The sequence below is a fragment of the Stylophora pistillata genome, chromosome 5 (genome assembly GCF_964205215.1).
Source record: "Stylophora pistillata chromosome 5, jaStyPist1.2, whole genome shotgun sequence".
Taxonomy (NCBI): domain Eukaryota; kingdom Metazoa; phylum Cnidaria; class Anthozoa; order Scleractinia; family Pocilloporidae; genus Stylophora; species Stylophora pistillata.
Window position 1 is genome coordinate 25539182 of NC_142523.1, and position 23049 is coordinate 25562230.

Consider the following 23049-nt stretch of genomic DNA (forward strand, 5'->3'; position numbering starts at 1 on the left):
ATTGAAATTTTTTTTTTAGAGAAGGAATAGAAAAAATAAGGTGGAACAAGAACAAAGTCAGCCAGTCAGCCAGTCTCCCAATGCTTGAGAGGGAGGCTGCACAGGAGGATAAATTTTTATTTTAAAATTCCCGTGTTTTTATGTCAAGAGAGCCACAACTTATGAAAAGCATCATTATGTGTCTTCTTTATCCTTTCTGAATCCTTCGCAATTCTTTTTCTTTTTAATTTTGCTTTTCTCCCAAAAAAATGTCCATAGCTGAGGCATTCATACTGACGGAAATGAGAAAGCAGACTGACCTTGAAAAAAAGAAAAAAAAAATGGGAAGGTCAAGGGTCAGCAGCAACTGTCTCCTCACAGTATTCAGAATGTTGACCCTTTTCACTCTGCTCGTTTGCCGAGAGCTTCAATGAATTTCAGGGCTTTCTCACTCGACGAATGCACAAACTGACAATCTAACGGTTGTATTCCGCCAGTCTAAAGTATCAAATACAAATAAGCATAAAAGCTCACTCTAACTCGTATTATCGGGAAGTCGACAGAACACAAAGATAACAGCTTTCGGGGAAGATAGCCTTATTAAAAAATATATATCCTTGAAGAACAGGCGAAATGTCAGTGACTAGACGTAATGAATTTTTACAAGTAAGAAATGCAGAAATGCTATGCTATCATGAGATTGTCTACAGCAAAGTCTGAGAAGAGGTCAAACGCGTCGGCATTAAAGGTACTCCAACCACCGCAAGTGCCTTGCGGAAAAAAGAAATCGGGTACGATCGGTTTTTAGGAAAACCATCAGAAACGTTACATCAACGATAACAAAATTAAGAGGCTGTCCGCCTAAGAACGGATAAGGCCAATTTTGGACCTTCACCGATTTCCCTGATTTTTACTGTAAAAGTCGAGACTTCTATCCCATGAACAAATATTGCGTTTATTTTGAACCAGTCTGGTTTTTTCACTTTTTATGAGATATTTTTCAAGGTGACTTCAAAGGCACCCAGTTTCCCCCCCGACCTCCATAATTTACCTACTAAAGTCGATCGCTGCTGTAGCCGTATTTTCAATTCTAACGAGCTTTCTATTTTATATATCTAAGATCAACCCTTTGCCATTACGTTAACGGTAAAATAATCACACTGTATATATTTTTCACTGAGTTACAAAATTTTCAAAATACTTACCTCGAGCACTGAAATTTGTGATGCGTGGGGTAAATGTGGTTGAAAGCTATTTTCTCTTATGTGGGACCTAGTCTAGAGTCAAATCTATTACAGCCTATAAGCACTTACACCTAATAAGTAAATTATGGAATAGAACTTTTGGGCACTCTTCATGGCGCGCCGCAGAGAGCTTTGCAAATTTAACAAATATTCGCTATTTTGATCGAAACCAAAGATAACACGATCCGCGCATGAATCCCATTTCTAAGCCCTAACGGCCTAAAACTGCTTGAAGATAAAGTACAAAATCCTTAATGAAGTATCAAATCAACAAAAATATTGTTTTGTCCGTTTTACATGGCATGGAGGAAATGTTTCAGAATAATCTTTCTCTGTAGTCATATGCAAATTAGCTGCATGCGTTTCGACACACGCGTCTAAAATAGTTTCCGTAGCAATATTTGACCATGCAAAGAATAGTTTATATAAGTGGAAACGTTACTGTTGTATCCCTTTTGGACTTGAGAAACTTAATTAATGTTCAAGAGCGCTAGCCTTTGCTTTCAGTTATCAACGACGTGCCAACGGAATTTGTTGTTGAAAAAGTTGTTCATTTCACTCATGTTTATTATTGTGGCCAATTTGCCAGATTTGACCATTTCTTCCAGCTATTTGCTAAAGTTTTCCTTTTAAGTGGTTAGTAAGTTGTTCATCATCATGTGTAGAATGGCATCACAGTTGGTTTGATAGCCTAATGGTTAGAGCGTTGAACCGGCGGTGTTGCAAAAGTCAAGGGTTCGAACCACGTTCAAGCATGAATTTTTCAGGTTTATTTTCGCAAATTAAAAGTTTCGTCTACAATTTCGATGAACTTCTTATCATTCCGCAGTTCCTATATACTGTATTCATATATTCATCATTTCAAAGCGGTATTTGTTGAAGAGGTGAAATTTACAAATTTACTTTTTCAACGTGACTGAGTCAGTTACACCTGGTCACGCAACATCTAGTTTCAGAGGTTTGTCTTGTCGTCGAACCAAACGCGAATCCCAAAGATATGCAATATGATTGAGCCATCGAGAGTAGGAGAATCCTGCCGGGAGAAATTGAAAAATAATACAAATGATTGAAACTGGCATTTTAATAAATCCTGCAAAATTCATATATTAATTTCTCGAAATGAAGAAAATCACAAACCTATATTTACGCGTAAATGCTATTAACATCTCCTACGGTCAGGGTAGTATTTTTTCCTTTCTTTTTTCTCGTTTAATTTTTGCGAGTTAAGAACATCGCCACCAACTTAATAACGGAAAATTTTGAGAGATTTTCGCGAATTTTCTCAGAAGTGATTACGTTAATTCGCTGAGTACAACTGTTTATCAGGTTACTTTGAGGCTGTGCCTATTTTTCTAAAACAAACTCACTCCACAGGCACCATCATTTGTTTTCCTGGGCTATGCAGCTTCTGATATAGTTTAATTAAAGCATTGGCATTCCTGTATAAATGACATCAGTTGCTCAATAAGGTCTTTTTGCCTGTCTCTTGATTTACATAGTACTTCAAAAAACGAGATCTCTTTGAGCATTGCTACATTAAAAAGACTAAGCTTATTCTCCTTTGCGCACTCGCACAGATTAAAGGCATCGTAGGACAGAGGGTGCTGCGGCTTTAGTTCATTAAGGATGTGTTCCATCAGCCGTAGTCGTTCAGCTTCCTCTTCCTCTAGGGACAGTTCCTTCGGATTTTGCTCGATTTCTGAGGGTGTTCGTTGCCTTTTTCTGTTTACTGTAAGGCGAGAGAAAAACCCCTACACTTGGCTCTTGGTAAGCCACTCGTCTCGGTCAAACAACCTACTATTCTGCTCGTCTCTTGCCTTTCGCATATCATTTGAAACTTGCTGAGGGTCAGCTTTTAGCCCTGATTGTTCGCCTTGATCAAACTTTGCTGTTAAAATATTTTTAACTTTGCAACTGAATCTAGTGCATATCAAACTGTTTCCCCACTGCGATGGACATTTGTTTTTTGTCGGTTCAAGCCTGGCGCGGCCGCTAACCCAGGTGTCCTCCTGAGCAAATTTTCAAAATGGCGGACAGGCCAAAGAGATAGATAAGAGAACCAAAGCGATTCTGCAACGAATACTCAGCATACACCCCTGTTAAAAAGGTCATTTCACAGAGAAAAGATACAAAATTGTATGATGTTGAAGTCACGGAGGTTAACAAACCCAATAAGAGACTGAAAATTCACTACATTGGCTACAGTACACGCTTCGATGAGTGGAGACCCTTCGAGGACGGTGAACCATCTGAATATTTTCCTTCGAGATTGTATAGATTAGTAGGCTGAAACAAAAATTTATTGGACGACGTTTAGGGTAAAAACAGCAATCTAACTTGAAAAAAATTTATTTATTCCGACTCTTTCGGAAAATAACTTTACAAATCGTACTTGTTTATCTCGTAAGTAAACGATGGTAAATTAATACCTGAAGCGCTTTCCGAGCTACCCGATTCTTCTCCCACTGCTTTCGCGCTTCTAAAACAGGAAACGAGCAAAAGGAGGAAGGTGTGGCTGTTTTGACTAGCCATTTTACGAGGTTCAATCTGCTCCTTGTTCGACAATTTACATGTCAAAACAATGGAAATTTGTTCCTCTCTTTGATTTTGGCGGTACATTTTCAATTTGCGCTTACGTAAGAGAGAAATCGCTCAAGACTCCTTGCTCAGTCTTGTTTTGACCACGAACGCCTTCTTAATTTTGACGGACCCGCTCGGGAAAAGGTGAAAATGACGAGGGAAAAACTTTACTTTGTAGTACGAAAATGCACAAAATGGAAAGCCATGATATTATAGCTCAATATTTCGGTGGTACATTGTTAACTTTTCATATAGAGAGTCGACAAGATGATATAACATCCAAAAATCGCACTCGATTTCAGTGGGCCGATGAAGTGGGCGTGGTCGCGAAGTTCAGTAAGAGACTATTTGTACCCCGTGAGTTTGATATGATCCTGCTCGTGGCTTGGGTAGGGCCCAGCCCATACTGACAGTGTTTACTGGAGGCATTGAGTCACGTACAACCTGGTGGGTACTAGTTTCGCACTGTGGTTCGTCAGTGATGCTGACTGATGTAGTAAACCTCTCTGCCCAATCTCTACGGAGTTTATCATATACTGTTTCTGACAGCCTTTCATCCTTCACGCAATGGTCCCCTACGTTCAAATGTAACTCGAGCTCTGAAAACGTTTGGATACTCTTCACGCATCCAGGCTCCGAACATTCAAACATGTCCATCTTTGAATCGTCCAAATCATCGTCTTCATTTGAACCCTCTGTTCCAGGAACTGTGTATTCATACACACGTGCATTGTGAAAAGGGAAGAACTCCTTATTTACAACACGAGCGGTGTCCCTTAGTCATTTGAAACTAGCTGGTCGTAAGGAATATCCTTGCCACGCCCTATTCAGTACGACCTCCACGCACGTATACTTTTTTTCCCCAAACTGGATGTTGTGTAGCTTGCTAAAACCATCTATCTTGTTCACTTCTAAGGTTCTCTTAGACTCGTCAACTTCACATACGCACGCGGATGTACCTTTCACTGGTCTCTCAGAGAGCGCCTTTCTCATGTCTCCCGCTGTTAGAATGTCGTGTCCTTCGTTGCAGAAACGTCGGTTGCATGTTTTCATCGGGCACAGGATACGATCACACAATCCTTGTCATACTGTGGTTCTGAAAAGTCATACCGAAAGACTTCAATACCTGCCCGCTGACCGATGTCTCTTGCTGCGGAAATGAGAGAATTATTATGATAACAGCCAGCTTCATCGGACCTTAGGTAAACTCGAGTGATGTGGGGTTTCTTGGTTTTAATTTCTTTTAGTGTACTCTCTATGATGGAACGCACGGCGAACCAATCCTGCTGACATGTGTCAAACAGATGGGCCTAGGACTGCAATTCTAGTTTTCCTTTGTGGTTTGGATCACTTGTGATCACTGTCGAGATGTACCAACTCATTGCTCTCTTGCCGAACCAATCAGACTGCTTCTCACGAAATCTAAGCTGGATAAATTTCATTGCCCAGTCCATTATGACTAATGCACAGTCTTGACTGGTGCTTATCATCTTCACCTGATCTTGATTTGCTGCTTCCTGGTTTATGGAGCGAACAATGTGAGCCTTCCACTGCAAAATGTAGGTTTTTGCCAGCTTGAAGTCATAGAGGAGATCATCTCGCTGCTCGCTGCTGTAAGGTCTCCAAGACGGTCCTCGAATTTTGTCTTCGACTTCATCAAGGACATTTTGCAGATTTTGACACTACTTACAGTTTTCTGTGTGTTGGTGGGAACAATTTTCGTGGAAGTCGAGATCTTTTTCATCACTAAAAGCGAACTTACGGCACTGGTCAGGACATACAGCCTCCTCTGAATTGCAATGAACGCGAAAATCAGTCTTCAAGTAGCGTTTTGCTTTCTTCAGCCTTTCTTTGACTTCTGCGTCCCACTGCCTTTTCATTTCCCCTTTCTCTAAGTCGTCTAAGGTTTCATCTTCTATCCAGCAGTGTTGTTTTCATATTAAGTTTATTCCACAGCTACTAACACATTATTTTTCCGAGTTCCTTGCCTAGTGTACATGGTTGACGCGGCATGCGCAAGCTAAATACACAGTGAGAAAAGTACGGAGTCTCAGGGACAATAAATAGATCCAACAAACCTTTCAGAAACTGCTCCCTGTTGGTCTTGTGAACCTTCGGCAGAACCCCGCCACCTTAAACTCAACAATCGCTCAGCATGCTTCTTCCGGCAAGTGGTGCAGACAGCTATAGATTAGTGCAAACGATTAATAACTCGCGATCGTAATGTATAATATTACAGGCCTGACCAGCTGACGTCCTTGTGTATGTGTTTAAAGGAAGAGTATTCTTGAGCGGTAAGGTGCGTCGCCGCGAGGGAAATGGGAAGAAATTTACACACCCGATCCGCCGCTCCAGAATATTGCCGCTCACTAAGTTGCCAGCTACGCAAGCCAGTATCAAAAAAAACAAAAACAAAAAAAACAAAAACAAAAACAAAAACAGAAACAAAAACAAAAACAAAAACAAAAACAAAAACAAAAAACAAAAAACAAAAAACAAAAAGAAAGCAAATAGAAAACCAAAACCAAAAATATTTAGAAAAAGGAAGAAATTTATTCGGCAGTTTAGTATGAGCTACGGGAAAGTTGAAATGTGAGCAACAATAACAGAGACTTTTAGGAGTAGTGTATAGTAAGGGTAGACTTGTAGGAGTGCGGGGCTGGAAAATAGAACTAGCGAACCGCAAGTTAAGGCATATGGTACTCAGGTGATCCAACAGCAGCGATTACGCCAAATATAAGTTTAACTTGGTCGGCCATTTTGGAAGTTTACAACGTGGCTGCCCGACACACTTGTAGTTTTCCCGGTGGGGATCTTGGACCCCTCCACAATCTTCCGAGTGAGTGTCGGTGCCTCGGGCAGATTGTCATACCCGCGAGTTGACTTCTCGACAAATGTTGTATTCTCGTTCTTGCCATGATTAGCTCGGCTTCCGTAAGAGCGCTCCATTTGGATAAGTGGCAGCTGCTAACTAAATGGGCGGATATATCTACATAGCAGTCGGAGAGCAAAACGTGCTTCGTTTCTTCCCTATTAGACCCACACGGAGTCTGTAATATTTCGTAAAGAGAACAATTTAAGAGTCCGGCAGACATCTTTCCGATAAACAAACATTACAGCGTGAACGCATGCGCAGTAAAGTCAGTAAATGTTACGTGACAACTGGTGTAGATCCCAATGGATTTTAATCGAATTACAGCGAAGTAAACAAAGTTTCGAAGAAGGGAAAAATAATCCGGCGTAGGATAAAAGAAGCTGTTAGGAAAACGAGCTCTGTTGCGTCTTGCCGAAAAAAAAAAAAGCATCTCTTGCTACTGAAGAGAGGTTAAGGAAATATTGCTGAAAAGATCTTCGATGTCCACTTCTCTATGGTTGATGATAATAGTTGGCGATAAGCGTGCAAAACAAACACTGCTGTTTTACTTAATCAGCGCTTCGTGGGAAATGAAAATGGCCATAAACTCAAAAAATACCTTGCCTTAGAAGTGTGGAATAATATGCTCTTCAGTTAAAAGAGACCGCTCTTTGTGTTTAAGAACATCATAGAAAAAAATTTTTATGGACACAATTTTAAATAATGCTAATTTTCATAATTTATTAACTATAAACACAGGTCTTTCCTCTTTAGAACACCAATGTTCTCAACTTAACGGCAAAAAAGTCGCATGATATGTATTTTTCAATATAAAAATCCGCTCTTCAGTTTTATTTTATGATTTGTAACAAGTTTTCAGATCCCAAGTTTACTTGTTGGTCGGATCGCGTTATCTTTGATTTCGATCAAAATGGCGAATATTTGTGAAATTTGCAAAGCTCTGTGCGGTGCGCCATGAGGAGTGCCCAAAAGTTTTATTCCATAATTTACTTATTAGGTGTAAGTGCTTATGGGCTGTAATAGATTTGACTCTAGATCAGGTCCCACATAAGAGAAAATACCTTTCAACCACATGTACCTCACGCATAACAGATTTCAGTGCTCGAGGTAAGTATTTTGAAAAATTTGTAACTCAGTGAAAAATATATACAGTGTAATAATTTGACCGTTAACGTAGTGGCAGAGGGTTGATCTTAGACATATAGAATAGCTTTTTAGAGTTGAAAATACGGCTTCAGCATGGTTCGACTTTTGTAGCTAAATTATGGAGGTCGGGGGGGTGGGGTAAACTGGGTGCCTTTGAGGTCACCTTGAAAAATATCTCGTAAAAATGAAAAAACTAGACTGATTCAAAACAAACGCAATATTTGTTCATGGGATAGAAGTATCGACTTTCACAGTAAAAATCAGGGAAATCGGCGAAGGTCCGAAATTTGCCTTATTCGTTCTTAGGTGGACAGCCTAAACGCTGAATTCAATAAAACCATTATGGTAAACAGAAAAAAAAGAATGAATGGACACCATTCCGTCGAGTTAAATTGGTCATCAAACGTGATCTCCAAGGAAATGTAACTGCACACTGTCAGTCACAAAATATCAATCTCTGAAAGTAAGCTGCCAACCGCCCATTCATGGGTTTTCAATTCTGACAGCGCGTGCATGAGTCGTCATGTAGCCCTTAACATTCTTTGTAGTTGATATTGTCCGAAAATATGCCGACTAAGTGTGTTGTAGAAGAATGTAGCAACGTGCGAAATTTGCAAGAGGGTATCGCGCTTCATACATTCCTCATACAACACACCTAGTCGGCATAATTCGGACAATATCGACGACAGCCTTCCCAAACAAGTGAAAATGTGTAAAATGCAGACTTTCGCGGTTCTCGATTTGACGTCACATTACCCGCTAGAGCCATTCCTCTTTAAACTCGGTCGTGGGGCAAGATGGCGGCCGATTTTCCGTATTTTGGCTGGGCACAGAAAATTAAAGATTTGAGCAAATTAAAAAATTTTTGAACAGAAATACTTTAAAAAATAAGCTTATTTCGTTAACTGAAAAAAATTTTTGGGTTTAGTTGCACTTTAAAAAAAAGGACAAAAAAAACCAAAAGAATTGAAGAAGTCGAGGTTCAGCGGCAACTGTTTCCTTGCAATTTAGAATGTAGACCCTGTTCCTTCTGATCTTTTTCTGAGAGTTTCAATAAATTTCAGGGCCTACTCATTCGACGAAAACATAATCTGACGGCTATATTCTGTCAGTCTAAAGTATCAAATACAAATAAGCATAAAATAACTGATAGTTATTTTAATTTCTAATCAATTAGGTTTTGACAGTGTGTATTAGGTTTTTTAGACTCTTAATCTTAGAGGCACGTACGTATTTTGAACGAGCTCTATGAACTCCTTCACGCTACATGGGTAAATAAAGTATTGATTGATTCATTGATTAAAAAGTTCACTCGAACTCGCATTATACAGAAATCGACAGAACACAAAAATAACAGCTTTCCAGGGAAAGCTGTTATCCTAAAAAATTATCCTAAAAAAAAAAACTTCACAATATCAGTTACAAAAGATCAATCCCTGAAATTAAGCTGCTAACCGCCCATTCATGCAGTTTTCAATTGTGACAGCGCTTGCATGAGTCGTGATGTAGCCCTTAATATTCGTTGTCTATTCTTGTTTTTTTTTTTTAAATGTACATGAAGTGTAAACGATTTGTCACAATTCGTGCGTTTCTTTTCATCATCTCATAGTAACTTGTGCAGGCGATCAGTTTGCTTGTGCAAATCAACAGCAGTGTATCCATGCGTCTTACCGCTGCAATGGGTACAGGAGCTGTAGTGATGGATCAGACGAACAATGCAGTAAGTACTGTAGTTAATTTGTTTTTAAATTCTTGTATATATTTTAATATATATTGTGGGCTGTGCTTTTTCCACCCTGAAAGTATTACAAAAAATAATAATAATAATCATGCTGACTTGCAAATACTTTTTTTCCAAAAGAAAGAAAGAAAGAAAAAATTGTACACCAAGAGCCCAATTTACAAGAAAATCTCCTAATAGCGAAATGAAGCCTTGGCGCATAATGTTATCATATGGGAAGGTAGTTTCACAGTAATGGCTGGTTATCCGTCGAATGTTGTCATATCCGTTCATCCTTAATTTGAATGAAGAGCCTCAATGGTATGAAAGAGATTTTTTTAATGGCGAAAGTTACCATGAAAACAAATGATATGAACTGTAACAAGCAGAATAAGATGTCTGCGATTTCATGTACGAGATGACCTGATCATTTGTATCTTAGCGCCCGGCAAACTCAATTGCAAATGCATTCAGTTGGCGACAGGAAACAACAAATTATATCTTGCAAGATAAACTGCTCGATGTAAATTATTCTGAAGGCAGACAACTGTTATGCTGTGAAAGAATACTACGAGTTTTCTCGGGTACACTGAGTTCCTCAAGCGTTGGTATATTAATTTGAAAAAGAGCTAATATCGAATTAGTCATTGACGCATTAACATTGACTGACTACATCAATTTAACCGGGAAAAAGCAAACAAACCGTTCACAACGCAGGCGAAACTAAATTGCTGAAGGCAGGGCTTACGAACAAATTTTTCTTTTACATGCTAGTTTTTGTCACCCATCATGATAAACAGCATTTAAATTTCACCGCTGAAGCTTATACAGTCTTAGTGGTATTGTAATCATCTAAATAGAAAAATTTGATTGACTTTTCCTTTTCTTTCATGTTTTATCTGCACCAATCAGCTGGCCGTAAGTACCTCAATCTAGATCTAATTTTGTGTCATTTCCTTATGGGAAAAAAGAATCAAAATAACTGATACATACATACATGTTTACTGATTTGATTTTTTTGTCGTGGGGCAGAATATGCAAATGTGTCACTCACTCAGATGTAAACAAATCGATATGTCGACGGCAGACCAATTAATAACGACCTTCCGAAATTATACGGGAATGCTGCCTCTATCACATTTCGGAAGAAATGCTGTGACGTTAAAATTTAACTCGGTCTTTCTTCGAAGGACTTCGATTTTAATTAAAATACTCATTGCAGTTAGCACATGTGTAACCGAGTCAAAGCTCTTTGAAAGACTAAAGGTGTAACTATGAATAAGGACGCTTACTGAAATCGCTTTTCCGTCATCATCTTTCGCCATCATTTGCATTATTGTGGAATATTCCTCGCCGTTCCCGGGTATATTTTGTTTTTAACAAAGCGTCCAGGCCACAATCGTTCTTAAATACAATTTCAAGCTTTCATTCTTCACCCTGCGAGCTGTCAGTATTTCAATCGTTATATATCCTTAAAATGAGTAACCGGCGAACTTTTATAGGGGAAAGCAAAGCGTTGTTTTCGTGGCTGGTCAACTGTTTACTTTTCTGATGGTTTTACGTGTCATCTGCTCGGTGAAAAATTTTCTGTACTAAACAAGCAGGCTTCGTTGTAACAAGTAAGGCTACTCGATCCGCCGAGGTCAGCGAAGATGTGATTATCCTTGTCATTGAGGAAATACCCCAAAAAACCAAGTAGGCGACTTCGTATGCGGTTGGAATTTTTGAAGGTAAGGAAACTTTTAGTAGGACATATTTTTTTCAACGTTACACTGCATTTGACGAATTAAAAGATACTCACCAAGAAACTACAACAACGGATAAAAGTTAAATTCAATGAAATTGTTTTTACCTTTAAGCTTGGTCTAGAGAGAAAGGAATAACGGAAAGCACTGAAGAGTTTCCGGCAGAAAGACTTGCTGAAGTCCTTCGCAAATTTTACGTGGGGGCACGTACAGTTAGTGGGCAACACTATTCGCGAAACTCCATGAAAGCCATTCGAGCGGGTCTTGAACGGTACCTGAGTCAAGCTTCACACAGGAAAGCATTTTCCATCATACACAACAAAGTTTTTGTTCCATCTAAAGAGGCTTTAGATTACCACCTAAAAAGTTTGGCGAAGACGGGGGCGTTCTCATCTACAAAACACAAGTAAGCCTTAGAGCGGGAAGATGTGCAGCAGTTGTTTACGACGAAGCAGTTAGGAAACGACAATTCTAAAAGTTTAGTTCAGACTGCTTGGTTCCATCTGATGCTCTACTTTGGCAGGCGTGGCCGAGAAACCGGAGAAATATGGTAAAGGAAGAAATTGTTTTCAGAAAAACCGCAATCGGCCTGGAATATATTGCCCTTCGAGAGCGAGCGACAAAAAATCATTCTGGCGGCTTCCGTGACAACTTAGATAATTCGCAAGCCATAATGTATGAGAGAGCAGACAATACGGAAAGATGTACAGTCAGATGTATAAAAACGTATTTGCAGAAGCGAAACCCCAGCTGCTCACCTTAGGGCAAAGGCCAAGAAACAACAGCACCGGTGAATTTAACGAAAGCGACGCGGTGCGGTACTGCAATGTCCCTTTAGGGAAAAACACCTTGCAAGATTTACTCGGCCGCATGAATAAGAAAGCTAGTCTGTCTACTCACTTCGCATCGCACTGTATTCGGGCGACATCAGTAACCATCCTCTCAAAGTAGCCGGCCTGGAGAATTCGAGAGAGTAAGAAGTGTTACTGGCCCCAAAAGTTATGCCTCAATCGATTCGTACCGCGAAAGACTGACAATTCAACAAGTGCAGTCCTCAGCCATAATCAGCAATTTTGTGGTTCCAGTGACAGCGAGCCAAGCTGTTGCACCGCTCAGAGTCACCGCTCCGTCACGTTCTCTTGGAACACTGCAGCAAAATCAGAGCCAAGACGAAACTCGCTGCATTAATCAACAGTCCAATGTTAGCGTTCACGAAACCAGCGCGGCTCATGCAGAACTTTTCATCGGGTTCTTGTCAGAACTATACTTTCAACTTTTACGGAGAGTCTGCGTAAAAAGACGTCTGAAATGTGATCTTCTAGAGCCTTTTGTAAAACATTCTTTGCCAAAGTTCATGATTTTAGGTCGCCATTTTTTAAGAAAAAAATTAATGGTTTGAGGGCCACGAAGTTAGTTAGAAGCTTCACTTTTCGGGCAAATATTTTTTTAGGAACATCAAATTTCCGGGGGGCAACTATAGCCGATAGTTCCTCGACAGAAACACTCTATTGTTTAAATAGTGCAAATTAACATGTAAGTGATTGCTAAAAGGCGATTGTGTGACACTCGGTAAGTTGTAAGATGACATTTGGTACCACGTATCAGAGGAAAAAACAGTTTTCAAAATTTCCAGTCTGCATTCTGTACCCAATCTGCAGTCTGCATTTCGTACCTGGTCTGCATTTCGTAGCCGGTTTGCAGTCTGTATTTTGTACTGACCGATAGCTAAAATGTGAATTCTGACCGTTCACCCGACGTCACCCCAGCAGTTCAAAATAATATCAAGTACTTTCAACTGAATCCGGGAGTTACCCATTGGAAATTGATTATCTTCAAAACTTGTTCAATCGCAATGTATCCGTGACTTATTCACAGTTTCCTGTCATTTTTTTCATGATTTACTAAGCCCTTTTGTGAAGACAGCTTAAGCTCATGAATATTCATGACATCAAAAATAGTATAATGTCGAGTCATCTTTCCTTATTTGGTCTCATCTTTCCTTATTTGGTCTCATCTTTCCTTATTTGGTCTCATCTTTCCTTATTTGGTCTCAGCTTTCCTTATTTGGTCTCATCTTTCCTTATTTGGTCTCATCCTTCTGTAATTTCCAAATGCACGCATTTTTTGTTGGTGTTAAACACCTCGCTTTTCCTAAAGGAAAAGTACATATTTAACGCCCTCAAACAGAAAAAGAAATGGGAAATCAATTAAACACAAAAAAAAAGGGAAAAAATGACATAGTGAAGCTAAGGGTCAGCAGCAACTTTTTCCTTTCTAGAAACGACATGAACTAAATTGTTATAACGTGACACTTGGTAGCAAGAGCTATTTTAATTCATTTGGCAATCAACATAAAAGGTCTCATTGTTTCCTAACAATACTTGTCTGTCTGCATATTGGTTGAAATAAGATGAGAATTATGACGCAAGCCCCATAACCCTGGCGATAAAAAAAAAAAAAAAAAGAAAAAGAAAATGCTATAATTTTGATCTAGATTGGGTCCGATTCACCTTGATTGTGGACTGTCTTTTGTTTTCCATCGCCAACTATGGTGGCCAAGCGCCCGCGTAACGTAAGCGGTTTCTTACAAATGTAACTCTAAAATCGGCGTCAAAGTTTATAAAGAAATGTATGGAGAGATTTTTGATAGTTCAAAAAAATTCGGTTAAAAATTTACAGATGGAACGTTTGCCAGTAGTATTAAATAAAGGGTTTCTTGGCACAGTTGCCATGTTTTTGCCTTTCTTACCCCCCCCCACCTCCCCCCCAACTACCAAAAAATATACCTCCGTTGACCACTAACTCGACGATCGACTCTACGGGCACGAAAAGTTTGAGTTTTTTGTTTGGCCTCAACAGTGGCTATTCCATATTCTTGTTTCTGTTGAACAATGCAGTGGTTTACTCTTGTTGGTGGTTAATACCGTATTAACCACCAACGGAGGTTAATGCAAAGGTATCGTGACCTTGGGAATTTTGCGGTTGACCTTGGGATTTGGGTATTTAATGTTAGAAGTTTTTTCTACCTGACCACCCAGTTAATATTTCTTTATTTCTTGGCTTGGATTCTTAATACAACTTTCATCTTTCTACGACTAGCTCAGATGTCAATACTATTCAATTCTACTCTGATTAAAAATGCTGTTCCCCAGCGTATTAAGGCGACACTAAAGGTGACACTACTAGGCTGTCAGTCTTTTTGCATCTTCATCGTTCTATCTCATCAGCCAGCGAATCGCGTTAAGTTACATGCAACAGTTCCTGCATACTAAGTATGCGCCTTCGAGTTGTTTACGAAGTTACAAAATCAGCTGGATAACTCAGCAAAATTGGCAACCTGTTTATGACGAGCCACTTGTCATTGACAAACTCACTATATTCACCAACCTCCTGTCTGCGGCTGTAGATTCATATCTACCCTTACATAAGATAAAAGTGTGCTAGTCTGATAAACCATGGATTACCACCAAAATCAAGTCTCTAATCCGCAATCGCCAGAGGGCTGTTCCTTACAACGGTAAGAATTCTGAGGTTTACAAAGTCTATAGGAATGCTGTGCAGATTAATTGTTCTATCGCCAAGAGGACCTTTTAAACCTGAAAAGTAGTTGCCTTAAGATCTTCGAATGTTAAGCGTTGGTGGAGCGAAATCAATAGATTGAGTGGCAAAGGGGGGAGTACCTCCCCCTGGCATCTACAAATGTTGGACGAACAGATGTCAAATGAGGTTCTGCTTGCCGAGCGTTTCAAGTAGTTCCTCGGCAGCCTCACTCTTGACTTCTCTCCCTTGGAACCTCCTAGTCCTAGCATGGTTTACGATGTCCCTCCTGGGTTCTTAATTGATGAACGTACAGCATATCACGCCCTTAGGCGGGTTAAGACTAATAAGTCACCCGGCCCTGACCCAACCCTCAATAGGGTATGGTCTGAACTCGCCTTGGAGCTGGCTCGGGTTGTCTGTGACAATTGTAATTCTTCGATTATTCAAGGGTTTATCCCGCCCCAACTAAAGCAGTCAATTTTGTGTCCTGTTCCTAAATGCAGCCCTCCAAAGGTGGTTGAGGAGGATTTGCGCCCAATTTCCCTAACTTCACAGCTCGCTAAGATCTTCAAGGGATTTACCTACTCGTCCATGCTCTCCCAAGTTCAACATCAGCTTGACGAGAAGCATTTTGCGGTTGCTCGTAAATCTACTACTCACGCACTGGTGTACTTCATGTACGTCATCCTCGAATCACTCGACAGGGAGGACATGTACACCAGGATTTTGTTTACTGATTTTAGTAGGGGGTTCGATCTCGTCGACCACAGCATGCGGTCGGAGGAGCTTGGTGTTTATGAAGCCATTGTCTGTTGGGTTGGCGCCTTTTTGGTTGGCCGGTTGCAACGTGTTAGGATTAATGGCCAACTGTCCTCGGCCATCTCGCCTCGTGGTGGTATCCCACAAGGTACGCACTTGGCTCCCCTTCTCTTCGCTCTACTTGTGAATAGCCTGGTCAGTGAATGGTGTGCTCGTCTTAAGTACGTTGATGACCTCACCATCCTGGAACTTATTCCCAGGAACTCCAATAGTTGTCTGCCCATCATCGCATCTAATGTAAATAAGTACTCCCTGGAGCGCAATATGAAACTAAACCCTAAGAAGTGTAAAGAGATGGTTCTTAACCTTCTGAGGTATAAATCAACATGTTCCAGTCCTCTACTAATAGGGGGCGCCCTAATCGAAATGGTATCCCAGTACAAACTACTGGGGGTCATAGTTTCTGATGACCTTTCATGGAACGCACATTGTGAGTACATATACGACAAAGCTACCAAACGCCTCTACGGGATGAGGATTCTTAAGAATAGTGGACTTTCACCTTCCCAATTAGTATCTGTATATTGCAGTACGATTCGCTCTGTGCTCGAATATGCGTCCCCTGCATGGGCGCACTTCCAGCCTACCTAAGTGACCTTTTAGAATAAGTCCAGAAGAAAGCTTTTTATATTGTCTTCCCTGATCGCTGTTATAGCGACGCATTGCATCTTGCTGACCTTGAACTACTTAGTGATAGGCGGCAACAAGCTTACGTGAATTTTGCCAAGTCCTATCATATGTCAGAAACACTTACTAGTCTCTTTCGGGTTCCGCTGGTTTACTACCTCGGTTTTAATTTACGCTCAGGCTCACAATCGGTTCAGGCTTCTACTGGAAAATGCAAAACATTTAATGATTTTGTGAAGTCTGTCAAATTTCAAAATATATGTCGCGACCGCCCCCTGTAATTCAGTTGTTACTGCAATAGGGTTGAATACACGATTGATTGATTGATTTTCTACCTTAAATTTCAAACCTTTTTACGGTTAAGATCGGCCAGAACGGAAACAAGATTGATAATATAAAAATCATAATTAACCTATCGGAAGAACTACATGTAGAATCCTTGTAGAATTCTTGAAAAGAGATATTAAGAGAAAATAGCCTTAAAAGACTTACACAACAACAAAATAAAGAGAAGATTCGGAGAAGGGTCGTTCACAAGTACCACCCCCAAAAATGCTACGTGGTCTTACAGCACATTATCTAATTCAAAATTCAGTGCGAAGATAAAAAGGTATAAGCTATTTACACTCAGTGTCACCTTAAAGAAAGGGGTGTTGAAGGTGTTAAATTAAACTTCAAGAAATATTCCTTTTGACATAGAATTTCATCCAAAAAACGGGTCTGGAAATAATTAAAAGTACAAGAAGTAGAAATTTCCAGGAATTCCTGTGCGGGGTGAACTTTTACTAGAGAGATTTACTCTCATCCTTAACTAGCACATTGACATAATCAAAAACATAGCTTACCGCGAAATATACTGCAACAAATTCCATTCACCGTAGAAACTGAACATCTCCTTCCATACCAAATTCACAACGTTACCACAATAAGAAGGTGAAAGAAATTGTACTCAGATGAGACTGCCAAAAGGAAAGGGAAATAATCAAACTGCTTTCTATAATTTTTATATTGACTGGCTTAAAGTAATAATATACTTCTATTCCTTTTCTTAACTCTTAAATAAAAAAAAAATCAAGTCTAAAAACACAGTTGACGAAAATTCTCGCTAGATTTCAGTTTTGTCTTTCAACATTAAGGATAAGTTTAAAAGGTAAATGACGTACAAAAAGCAGAAATGAGTATGGCCAAGAATTAGGGTGAAAAATTTTATCTAACTATAGCACGGAGATGAGCCATCTTAAAAATATAGATTTGAAAACAAATGAAGAAATCTGTTTTGATTGATTGGATTTTAAAACATGACAAAAGATTGGCTGAATTAAACCAATTCCAATGCCAAGATCACAAGAATCTGTTAAGCAAAATGGTTCAAGAATATGAGAAAAATAATATCGCAACTCCTGTTCCAAAACCAAGGACTATTAGAACTAATATTACATTCAAGGATAAAGCACTGAGTGAATTTACTAAATCATTTAAAATCAGTATTCGTAGTGATAATAATGCTTTGAAACAGTTGAGAGAAACAAGGAAAGCGATTTTTCATATGTTAAGAGGTCAATTATTGGAAATGAAAGGTCTTAAGTTTGTTGAGACTTTAAAAATTACTTTTACTAAATGAAGGGTGGTGAAGATGAATTTCAAAGTGCATTTTTAATTATTCATATTCAAAAACTGTGATTAATGCGGCTGATCTTGAGAGGGATCCTAAAAGTTCAAGCTCTGAACTTATTAATAGAATTGGTAATTGGATTTCTAAAGGATCTGGATGGAGACAATAGGTAGATTTGATCAACATATTATAAATATTGTTAAATAAAAGCTAATGGAAGGGTCTTCATATATGCAACTTCCAAGTGAATTAGTACTTACAAAGAGTTTGATAAAATAATATGAAGAATGAAAATAATGAATGTTTTAGATGGTGCCATGTGAGGCATCTCAATCGGCAGCAGAGTATAAATTCACAAAGAATCAGAAAGACAGACAAAGAGTTTGTTGATGAATTGGATTACTCAGGTGTTGATTTTCAAGTTTCACTGAAACATTACAATAATAAGATTGAAAAACAGAATTGCATCAGAATTTATGTTTTTGGTTATGAAAATAACCTAAACATTTCAGAATGAAATGAGCCTACTTATAATTGATAACTTATGATAACAAGAGCCATTATGACTGTATTGATAAAAGATTTCAACAAGATGATGAGGCATAAAACCAAGCATAATGAGGAAATACATTTGCATGTATTATCCACAGTGTTTTAGTAGTCAAGATATATTAAGTAAACATATGGAGATTGTATTGCTATAAATGGAGAGCAAATTAAAAAAATGCCAGAAAAGGGTGAAAAATTTTTCTTTACGTCTATACAGACAGATTCCACTTCCATTTTAAGTTTATGCTGATTTTGAGGCCACACACAGAACCTTATCAGAAGCATACAGATTGTGGTTACAAATGCTTATAAACTACTTTGTTGTTATAATGACAAACTTAGTAAACCAGTTCAGTATTTCAGAAGTGAGAATGCTGTGGAGAAACTTTTGAAACAAATTCTTGAGGAAACAAAATATTGCAAAGATATGGTTTGTAAGCCTTTCAATAAAGCTTTGAAATGACTGATGATGAAGAAATTCAAGAAAGCTAAAAGTTACAATATTTTTACGAAACAAATACACAAATGAATGCATCAGAGTGGGAGATCATGATCATATTACTGGAGAATTCAGTGGAAGAGCACATCAGGATTGTAATTTGAAGCTTAGGCTCAATATTTAAAAAAATGAGGATTCCTGTGATTTTGCCTAATTTGAGAGGTTATGATTCTCAATTCACTATGCAAAATATTGGTAAGTTGGTTGAAGAAAAAACCAGATTAAATCGGACGTCATTCCAAATAATATGGAGAAATATAATGGCTTTCACATTGAATAATAATAATTTTGGTGTTTCAAGACAGTTTCCAGTTTATGAGCAGTTCTCTTGTAAAGCTTGTTGATAATTTAATTACCTGAAGACAGTTTCAAATATGCAAGACAAAAGTTCAAGAAAGATGAAAAATACAAACTTATGAAACAAAAAGGTGTTTACTCTTGACTACAGGGACAGCTTTGAAAAATTTGAAGAAACACAGCTGCCACCAAAAGAAGAATTTTACTGACAGTTAATTCTGACTGGTGAGCACATAACAGATGAAGAATATGAACATGCTCAAAAAAATAATGTTTGAAAGACATTGAAATTGAAAAATATGGGTGAATATCACAATTTGTATCTGAAAAGTGATGCATTGTTGTTGGCTGATGTGTTTGAAAATTTCAGAAAGACATGTTTGCAATACTAAAAACTTCAGATTTGAATAAAATTAATATACAAATTATGAAAACAGCTCAGCAAAAACCACAGACATGAGAAAAGCAATCAAACAAACTGTCAGAAATTATAATGATCAAATAATTGAATCACAGTTTGCAAGCAGACAGTCTCTCAAACCTGTTATAGAGAGTCAGACAGAATTGAAAAAGTCAGTTGATGAAAAACAAGACAGATTGATTCATTTGGTGAATTAAAGGAAAATCAGTTTGCAGTAAGAAAAGGTCTCAATGATAATTATTACAGAAATGAACAGAGACATTAATACTTTAAACAGAGAATTACCTAGTTAAATAATGCCAGAGATCGAACCACCACGTACCTGCTAACATTTATAATGTTGATGAAGGGTTGTCTACACAAGACACTGAAGTGCTCGGTGACCCTTTGATTTTCCAAATCAAGAGAAATTCAAGAAGCTTTTCCACTAGCCTCCATCACAATTATTAAGTGCAACTCCAGAAGATGTTAAAAGAACAAAAAAGACTCTCCTCTTTTGGAGTTTTATGATTCAATGATTAAATCACATTAAAATTACAGAGATTTATTAGATATTGTAATTTATAAAAGGTGATAAGATGAAAGTTTATCAAGAAAGGAAAAGGAACGGGGGTTACAAACAGAAGAAAAGCAATGCTTATAAAATAGATAATGGACAATTATTATGGTAAATTGATGATAAATGTTCCAAGATTGATGAATGAGATGGTTATTGAAGTACAAAAAGGTGGGCAAATTATTTATGAAGGTTAAAAGCCAATAAGAGTTTGACTGATTTAATTATGGAAAGAAGAAATTTATGTAGTGCTAAAGCTATTAAAATATTCAATAATCTCAATACTATTGCAAACAATCATGCCAAAACACAGAGGCAGTGGAAAACAATCTCTTGCTGATTCAAAAGTATTCTATACAACACCAAAAGATTTGATTCAAAAGATTGAGACTTCTTACAGGTACAAGACTTGCAGGACACAATAATATTCAACTCAGAAATGAAGCATACTAGCAAATGTTTGACCATCTCATGAAACTCAAAGTAATTGATAAAAATGAATACAATGAATAATATTCATTGAAAAGATATAATATTCATTATTAAAAACTGGAGCATTGGATAATGCAATTCAAGCCTCTTTATTGGCTTAGCCATTACGGTATATGAGCCACTATACCATAATCTAGTATCTATACATTGTAACATCCGGTTTCTTCTTACAAAATAAAGTTGAGAAGATTTGTCTAATATCTTGAGGTCGGTTTTTTTTAGTAAAACAATTATTCCACTCGTACTTGTTGGATATGAGATGATTATAGCCAACTCGGCACTACACACCTCGTTGGCTATCTATCATCTCATATCCAACGCACGCTCATGGAATAATTGTTAATTATATCATACAGTTTTTTAATTAATAAGGGCATATTATACATGAAAAGTACATTTATCAGTTTTTCTTCAAATGGGACTGGAATTGAATGTTCTGTCACTCATGATTTTACATTCAAGCTTATTCCTGATTTTGTTTTGGATGAAAGAGCAAAATATAGCATTGCATGCTGTTGATTCACTCAGCATGAGCTACAGCTGGTACAGCAACAAAGTATAACTGTTACAATAATAAATTAAAATACAGCACTGACGATGGATCGACTTCAAATACAATCACTTTTCCAGAAGGAACTTTTGATTATCAAGACCTTGATCTGTGTATTAATGCTATTTTTAAATCAAGTGGACACAGTGAACCAGGGATTCAAATAAAACTATATGCAGAAAGACTCAGAGTTTTGATTGCTCTTGAAGAGAAATTTTGAGTAGATCTCAGAGAAGGCCATTACAATATTTTGCTTAGTTTTGACTAGAAAGTACCCCCAGTGACTTCTCATGGAGATGGAATTGATGCCTTTCTATTGAAAGCAAATGTATTTTCTGCATGAAAGTGTTATCAATAGAGTAAGTTCAAATTAATGCACTAATTTTAACAATTGACATCAGCAACCTAATCCTCTCAGTTTTCCATTTTCAGTTGAACCAAGAATAAAAAAAATTCCAACCAGTTAGTTTGTATTTCACAGATGAACAACAGACCGATCGATTTGAATGGAACTACGTACTGTATCTGACTTTGGTTTTTCAAAGAGAAGATTGATAGTATACATATAACATGCAAAGACATACCAAAAACAGAGACACTGGAACATACAACATTCATCAAACTGGTGAAGGTTTAAGTGATTTATTTTCCAAAATAGCAAGTGCAGTAGCTAGAAAAACAGCACAGAATATTCGAAAAAAGGCTTCAACAAAAGTTGCTGTAAAGTGTGCTGAAAAAATGGGTGAAAAAACTGGACAAGTTGTTGGTGAAAAAATTTATGATAAATTCAGTAAAAAGGGCGCAGGGATAAAAAAAACCCTGTCATTCAAGGAAAAGGTTGGGAAATAGCAAAAATAATGAAGTCAATGTCGACAACATCAATATTCGTAATGGTTCTGACAGGTATAATGTGCATTTTGAAACTGATTTTTATGTCAGCAAAAGAGCAGATAATTAATGCACAATTTGCTGCTGCAGACAATATTGCAATAATCAAAGAAGCACAATTATAGTTTAATCAATCACCAGATATCAACAGGAGCCTACATTTGAAGAATCTTGTTGAATTTACACAAATTCTTATGCAAAAGATGTTGGACCAACAATTCTTCATTTCCAGACACAAATACTGGTACTGTACAGAAAGACAAATTTGATTTCAAACAGGTACAACATAATTATGAGAAATGATGCTGATGAATCATGCCTACTGTAGTAATATGTAGTATGAAATGTTATGTTCCAGCCAAATGCAGTAAACCATTATGAAGGATTTGTAAAAAGTCAAAAAATTATTCAATCATCAACAGCTGCAGCTCAAGTTAATGTAATCGGCTTTCACAGGTTTGTTTTCTTTGCATCATTTTGCGGATCAAATTTGTTCAAATGGAAAAATTAGAATCACAGCAACACTTGAATATGATGATCATGTTATTTTCAGAGCTAATGGAGTAACTGATCCAGAAAGATTAATTATTACAAGATTCATTCCAAAATGGTATTTAATTCAACTAGTGAACAAATGTTTTTGAAAAATTACCATATGCCAAATTCTTGGAATTATTTGAAAGAAAGACTTGTGAAAAGTATTCCCAGCCAAAATCCAGATGGAAGTTTTATGATAAGCACAGCAATAAGAAAACAAAGACAAGCCATATGTTCATTTGGGCTCTCAATACAACCAAAAATATTGGAAACCATAAGAATTTAATCCATTTGTTTTTGATACTTATAAAGTTGGATCAAACGTGGCTGGTGCAAAGTGGAAGGTGGTGTTTTTTATCCACAACAGAGAATG

The 23049-nt window shown here is 37.8% G+C and overlaps 2 long non-coding RNA genes across 2 annotated transcripts in view; both read right to left on the reverse strand.

Moving 5' to 3' along the window:
* Nucleotides 1-1929: 1929 nt before the first annotated feature.
* LOC148731040 (uncharacterized) overlaps nt 1930-23049 on the reverse strand; it is a 29163-nt gene continuing 8043 nt past the window's right edge. The window contains exons 2-3 of the long non-coding RNA XR_016001221.1: nt 5882-5987; nt 1930-2256 (exon numbers count right to left, since the gene is read on the reverse strand). This is a non-coding gene — a long non-coding RNA (uncharacterized LOC148731040). The remainder of the gene's footprint in view (nt 2257-5881; nt 5988-23049) is intronic.
* Nucleotides 14323-16696, reverse strand: LOC148731041 (uncharacterized). Its single transcript, XR_016001220.1, has 2 exons — nt 16403-16696; nt 14323-15925 (listed from the first exon to the last, which is right to left on the reverse strand). It is a non-coding gene; the product is annotated as an uncharacterized LOC148731041 (long non-coding RNA).